The sequence below is a fragment of the Macaca mulatta genome, chromosome 11 (genome assembly GCF_049350105.2).
Source record: "Macaca mulatta isolate MMU2019108-1 chromosome 11, T2T-MMU8v2.0, whole genome shotgun sequence".
In the NCBI taxonomy this organism is placed as follows: Eukaryota; Metazoa; Chordata; class Mammalia; order Primates; family Cercopithecidae; genus Macaca; species Macaca mulatta.
The window spans coordinates 68,411,240-68,418,541 of NC_133416.1; the positions used below are offsets into that span (position 1 = coordinate 68,411,240).

Here is a 7,302-nt window from a genome sequence, read left to right on the forward strand (position 1 = left end):
CTACCACTAATCAACGCCCATAATCATACAAGGCACCCGCACCAATAGAATCACCTCGAATTAATCCTGATCCCTCCCCCTCAAAAATCACCCAATCACCAGTATCACTAAGACTAACCACCACTACTACTGCCTCATCCAAACTTAAAACCCATAAAACTAACACCACTTCCATCATCAACCCCACCAAAAGACCCCCCAGAACCTCAAATCCCGAACCCCATGCCTCAGGATACTCTTCAATAGCCATTGCCGTAGTATAACCAAAAACAACCATCATACCCCCTAGATAAACCAAAAACATTATCAAGCCCATATAAGCCCCCCCACAATTTAAAACGATCACACAACCAACCACACCACTAACAACTAACGCTAAACCCCCATAAATAGGAGAAGGCTTGGAAGAAAAACCCACAAACCCCATAACTAATAATACACTCAATGTAAACAAAATATATATCATTGCTTCCATATGGACTCCAACCATAACTAATGATATGAAAAACCATCGTTGTATTTCAACTATAAAAGCACTAATGATTCCAATACGCAAATCCAACCCAATCATAAAAATAATTAATCGTTCCCTCATTGATTTACCCACCCCACCTAACCTTTCCATATGATGAAATTTCGGCTCGCTTCTCACAGCCTGCCTAATTTTACAAATCATCACAGGCCTATTCTTAGCAATACACTACTCACCAGACACCTCCTCTGCCTTCTCCTCAATTGCACATATCACCCGAGACGTAAACTACGGCTGGACCACTCGCTACCTCCACGCCAATGGTGCCTCTATACTCTTTATCTGCCTTTTCCTACACATGGGCCGAGGCCTCTACTATGGCTCATACCTCCTCCTAGAAACCTGAAACATTGGCATTATACTCCTTCTTATAACCATAACAACAGCTTTCATGGGCTATGTTCTCCCATGGGGCCAAATATCATTCTGGGGGGCAACGGTAATCACAAACTTACTATCGGCAATCCCATATATCGGAACTAATCTCGTTCAATGAATCTGAGGTGGGTACGCCATTGATAGCCCCACTCTCACACGATTCTTCACCCTGCACTTTATCCTACCTTTCATCATCGTCGCCCTCACAACCGTACACTTACTATTCCTACACGAAACAGGATCAAACAACCCCTGCAGAATCTCCTCCGACTCGGACAAAATCGCCTTTCACCCCTACTACACAGTCAAAGACATCCTAGGTCTAGTCCTCCTTCTCTTTATCCTAGCAATGCTAACGCTATTCTCACCTAACCTCCTAAACGACCCAAATAATTATATTCCAGCCGACCCACTAAACACCCCTCCACATATTAAGCCAGAGTGATACTTCCTATTTGCATACACAATCCTGCGATCTGTCCCCAACAAACTGGGAGGCGTATTAGCACTCTTCCTATCAATCTTCATCCTAGCAGTCATCCCCATACTTCACAAATCCAAACAACAAAGCATAATATTCCGTCCACTCAGCCAGTTCCTATTCTGACTCCTAATTACAATCCTATTGACTCTCACCTGAATTGGAAGCGAACCAATAACCCAACCCCTCATCACTGTCGGCCAAGTAGCATCCACAATATACTTTATCACAATTTTAATCCTAATACCACTGGCCTCCCTAATCGAAAACAACCTACTCAAATGAACTTGCCCTCGTAGTATAAATTAATACACTGGCCTTGTAAACCAGAAATGAAACATTCTTCCTAGGGCAATCAGAAAGAAAGTATCCAACTCCACCGCCAACACCCAAAGCTGGCATTCTAACTTAAACTACTTTCTGTACTCTTATGCTGCATGAGCTTCATAATATAACACTAGCACTAACTCACTTATAATACTACTATGTAATTCGTGCATTACTGCTAGTCAGCATGTCTATTATATAGTACTATATATGCTTGACTGTACATAACACATATTATTACATATCAACCCAACATCTCGAAGAGCATGCTTACAAGCAGGGACCTTAATAGGGACCTCAGCAGTAATACATAACATGACCTTTCCAAATCCAACCTGTCCTCCCCACGGATATTAACTAGACCAATCTATGTTAACCGTTCATAGTACATTAAGTCGTTCATCGGACATAGCACATATCTATTAAATAATCCTCCTCACCACGGATGCCCCCCCTCACTTAGGGATCCCTTATTCACCATCCTCCGTGAAACCAACATCCCGCACAAGAGTGCTACTCTCCTCGCTCCGGGCCCATAACTCGTGGGGGTAGCTATACTTGAGCTGTATCCGGCATCTGGTTCTTACCTCAGGGCCATGACAACTAAGATCGCCCACACGTTCCCCTTAAATAAGACATCTCGATGGATCACGGGTCTATCACCCTATTAACCAGTCACGGGAGCTCTCCATGCATTTGGTATCTTTTATCTCTGGTCCGCACGCAACCCCATCGCAGAATGCTGACTCCCACCACATCCCGTCCTGTATGCGCCTGTCTTTGATTCCTAGTACATGCAGTTGTTGATCGCACCTACGTTCAATATTCTAGTTCCACGCAAACCTTAGCAAGGTGTTATTTAATCCATGCTTGTAGGACATACCAATAATCATTTTAGCAACACAACTCCACCGCGCCATAAACCACAGTAATATCTCATCAAACCCCCCACCCCCATCTCTGACCTTCATCCAAAACCCACTCTTGCCAAACCCCAAAAACAAAAGTCTTAATATATCCGATCAGAGCTTGTATTTTCATCTTTTAGGTGTGCACGACTCCAACTGCCATCCCCTCAATTAATAAGTATTTACTTCACCAAACACTCTTAACACCAACCCATAACAAATTCTCTCCACACAACCCGAAAGAAATTACCTCACAATTGTACCGACACCTCTGTTTATGTAGCTTAAACCCACCCAAAGCAAGACACTGAAAATGCCTAGATGGGTTTGCACACCCCATAAACAAATAGGCTTGGTCCTGGCCTTTCTATTGGCTCTTAGCAAGATTACACATGCAAGCATCCTCGCTCCGGTGAAGACGCCCTACAAATCATCATGACCAAGAGGAGCAAGCATCAAGCACGCACACGCAGCTCAAAATGCTTTGCCTGGCCACACCCCCACGGGAGACAGCAGTGACAAGTATTTAGCAATAAACGAAAGTTTAACTAAGCTATGCTATATTTAGGGTTGGTTAATTTCGTGCCAGCCACCGCAGTCACACGATTGACCCTAGCTAATAGAGATCGGCGTAGAGGGTGTTTAAGATCTGACACAATAAAGCTAAACTCCATCTAAACTGTAAAACCCTAGCTGATGTAAAATAAACTATGAAAGTGGCTTTAAAGCTTCTGAACACACAATAGCCAGGACCCAAACTGGGATTAGACACCCCACTATGCTTGGCCCTAAACCTCGGTAGTTAGATAACAAAACTACTCGCCAGAATACTACAAGCAACGGCTTAAAACTCAAAGGACTTGACGGTGCTTTACATCCCCCTAGAGGAGCCTGTTCCATAATCGATAAACCCCGATCCACCCCACCCTCTCTTGCTTAGCCTATATACCGCCATCTTCAGCAAACCCTAATGAAGGTCGCAAAGTGAGCGCAAACGCCCCCCCCCGCCGCAAAAACGTTAGGTCAAGGTGTAGCCCATGAGACGGTAAAAAATGGGCTACAATTTCTGTATCAGAAAATTCCACGAAAACTCTTATGAAATCTGAGAGTCCAAGGAGGATTTAGCAGTAAATTAAGAATAGAGTGCTTAATTGAACCAGGCCATAAAGCGCGCACACACCGCCCGTCACTCCCCTCAAATATATTTAAGGAATGTCTTAACTAAACGCCCTAATATTTATATAGAGGGGATAAGTCGTAACATGGTAAGTGTACTGGAAGGTGCACTTGGATAAATCAAGGCATAGCTTAATATAAAGCACCTGGCTTACACCCAGAAAATCTCAATACCACTTGATTGCCTTGAGCCAATACTAGCCCTAAGCACAACCAACACTAATGCCAAGCCAACACAAACTAAACCATTCACCTACACAAAGTATAGGCGATAGAAATTTTAATCTGGCGCTATAGATATAGTACCGTAAGGGAAAGATAGAAAACCACACAAGCACAAAACAGCAAGGACTAACTCCTGTACCTTTCGCATAATGGATTAGCTAGAAACAATTTCACAAAGAGAACTACAAGCCAAACTCCCCGAAACCAGACGAGCTACCCAAAAACAGCTAAAAGAGCGCACCCGTCTATGTGGCAAAATAGTGGGAAGATTTCTGGGTAGAGGTGACAAGCCTACCGAGCCTGGTGATAGCTGGTTATCCAAGACAGAATCTTAGTTCAACCTTAAGCTTACCTGCAGAACTACCTAATCCCCCTGTAAGCTTAATTGCTAGTCTAAAGAGGGACAGCTCTTTAGACACTAGGAAAAAACCTTACGGAGAGAGTAAAACCCTCAACTACCATAGTTGGCTTAAAAGCAGCCATCAATTAAGAAAGCGTTCAAGCTCAACACCAACCACCTCAAAAATACCAAACACATAACTGAACTCCTCACACCGCATTGGATTAATCTATCACCATATAGAAGCAATAATGCTAGTATAAGTAACATGAATATTTTCTCCACTGCATAAGCCTAAATCGGACCGAAAGCCTCACCGATACTTAACAGCCAGGCATAGCAAGCACAAACAAGCCCATGCTACCTTCACTGTTAACCCGACACAGGCATGCCCCAAGGAAAGGTTAAAAAAAGTAAAAGGAACTCGGCAAACTCAAACCCTCACCTATCAGTTTTGTTTCGATTTGAACCCTGGTTAACATGAATTTTGGTACTGATTACTTGTTCTAGGGAAACAGAATCTTAAAAATGATTTTTCTGAATTGGTTCTGGGTTTTCTAGAGTTGGCTCTCTATTAAGATTTAGATCTAAAGGTAATAATTATTGCAATTTCTATGGTAAAGAGGGCATAGTAGTCCATGTCATAATGTGAAAACAGAAATTGGCAAAATATTGTCATTAAATTCCCCAAACCAAATACCTATAGAAGACAAGGTTTTGTGTAACACATATTTGATACCTTAGAACATTTTACTCAAATTAAGAAACATAATGGGATTCATGCTTTTCAATCCTAACTGCACTAGTGAAAGTGAGGGGAAAAAAGAAGAATAAGCTAGCATTTCAGTGACATGAAAATTTCTGTGTCATATAGGTGGATACCTTTATCTCCCTCTATGATTAAATGACTGAGATTTCTGAAAATCAAACCCAGAGTCACATCCTGAAAATAGCTGATTTACAATGTCAATTGAATCCCCAACCATGCAGCAGGGTTTCTCCTGTAAAATGAGGACATCAATCGGGAAGTAATAGGTCCTGCAAATGGCAATGGGACCATTAGGGCATATCACAGTGAAGCTGGGGACATTAAAAAATTAAATTCTGCCAACTTTTTATTGTCAGTAGAAGTTGCCCTTCTAACCTGAATAAGTTGATTAGCCCTGCTTTGTCTAAAGAAACTGTAATGGTCTCCCTTGAAGTAGTTACTTTGCAAGGCTCTACTGATTCTCCTCAAGACTCATATCTGCCACCTCTCTTGGCTTCTGACCTATAAGGAGACTCAAGTTTCAGCAGACCCCAAAGGGTGACATATAAGTGTGACCTTCATGGAGGCGCATGCCAAAAGAACAGCATATTTTTTTCAGTTTATATAAAATCATAACATGTGCAAGGATGGATCTTAATGTGAAAGAGAAATAAATCTTGGGACCCCAAAATCACTAAGCCAAAGGGAAAAGTCAAACTGGGAACTGTTTAGGGCAAACCTGCCTCTCATTCTTTTCCTGAAAAGGGGAGCTACTAACACACACACACACACACACACACACACACACACACACACACACACGAAAACAAAACAAAACAAAACAAAACAAAAAACAAAACAAAACTACATGCCTCTCTCACAAGGAATTTCCTCATGGAAAAAGGACAGACAGAACTCAAAGTGATCTCTCTGCTCACTGAGATAAATGCATATCTGATTGCCTCCTTTGGAAAGGCTATTCAGAAACTCAAAAGAATGCAGCTGCTTGTTCTTCTCTATTTATGTTCTGGAGACCCACTCCTGGCTTTGGGTTGTCCTGTCTTTCTGAACAGAGCCAATGTACATCTTACATATATTGATTGATGTCTCATGTCTTCTTAAAATGCATAAAACCAAGCTGTGTCCTGACCACCTTGGCAAATGTCATCAGGACCTCCTGAAACTGTGTCATGGGTGTACATCCTTAACTTTGGTAAAATAAACTTCCGAAATTGACTGAGACCTGTCTCAGATATTTGGGGTTCACTTTAACAATGTGTGAATATAGTGGAAGAAACATAAATTGGATCAGGTTGAATTTACTAATATGGGCCCACTAAGCGGAGACTCTGGATTTAACATTTTAGCCCAAGAAGTCAGAAAGGGCTCAAGTAGTTTGGTTCGTTGACTTTAAGATGGACCCAAAAGTGGCTTAAAACATGGATGCAGCTGGAAACCATCATTCTTAGCAAACTATCACAAGAACAGAAAACCAAACACCGCATGTTCTCACTCATAGGTGGGAACTGAACAATGAGATCACTTGGACTCAGGAAGGGGAACATCACACACAGGGGCCTATCACGGGGAGGGGGGAGGGGGTAGGGATTGCATTGGGAGTTATACCTGATGTAAATGACAAGTTGATGGGTGCAGCACACCAACATGGCACAAGTATACATATGTAACAAAACTGCACGTTATGCACATGTACCCTACAACTTAAAGTATAATAATAATAAATTAATTTAAAAAAATTAAAAAAAAATGAAGTTAAGTGCTAGGGCCAGGTGATATACTGCAGAGGAAGGTATCCTAAGGCTTAGGGAGACTGAAATATTAGAGTGCATTTATCACAGTAGACCTACTCATCCACAACTGTGAGAAATAAATTTTTGAGGGAAATCCCACAATCTTTGAAGAGCTCTGTGGTCACTCTTTCTGTGAGTTGCCAGTGTACGTACACTGGATTTTTCTTATCTTCATGGGTTGATGTTCCTTCAAGTTATTGTCCTCTGGATGGATTTTTTAGGTAGTCAGAACTTACACTGAGAACGTCTACCATTGAACTGTGATCCTTAAATGCAATGGCTTCCCATTCTGGATTCTGGGATAGCAGGGGTCAAGTGGTAGCACTTAATCATCAAAGGCAAAGTGGGTTTGGTTACTGTAATGGAAAACCAGATC

General features: G+C 41.9%; 1 pseudogene; it reads left to right on the forward strand.

Moving 5' to 3' along the window:
• Window positions 1-3,092: 3,092 nt before the first annotated feature.
• LOC144333250 (18S ribosomal RNA) lies at window positions 3,093-3,924 on the forward strand (annotated as a pseudogene).
• The last annotated feature ends 3,378 nt before the right edge of the window (window positions 3,925-7,302 follow it).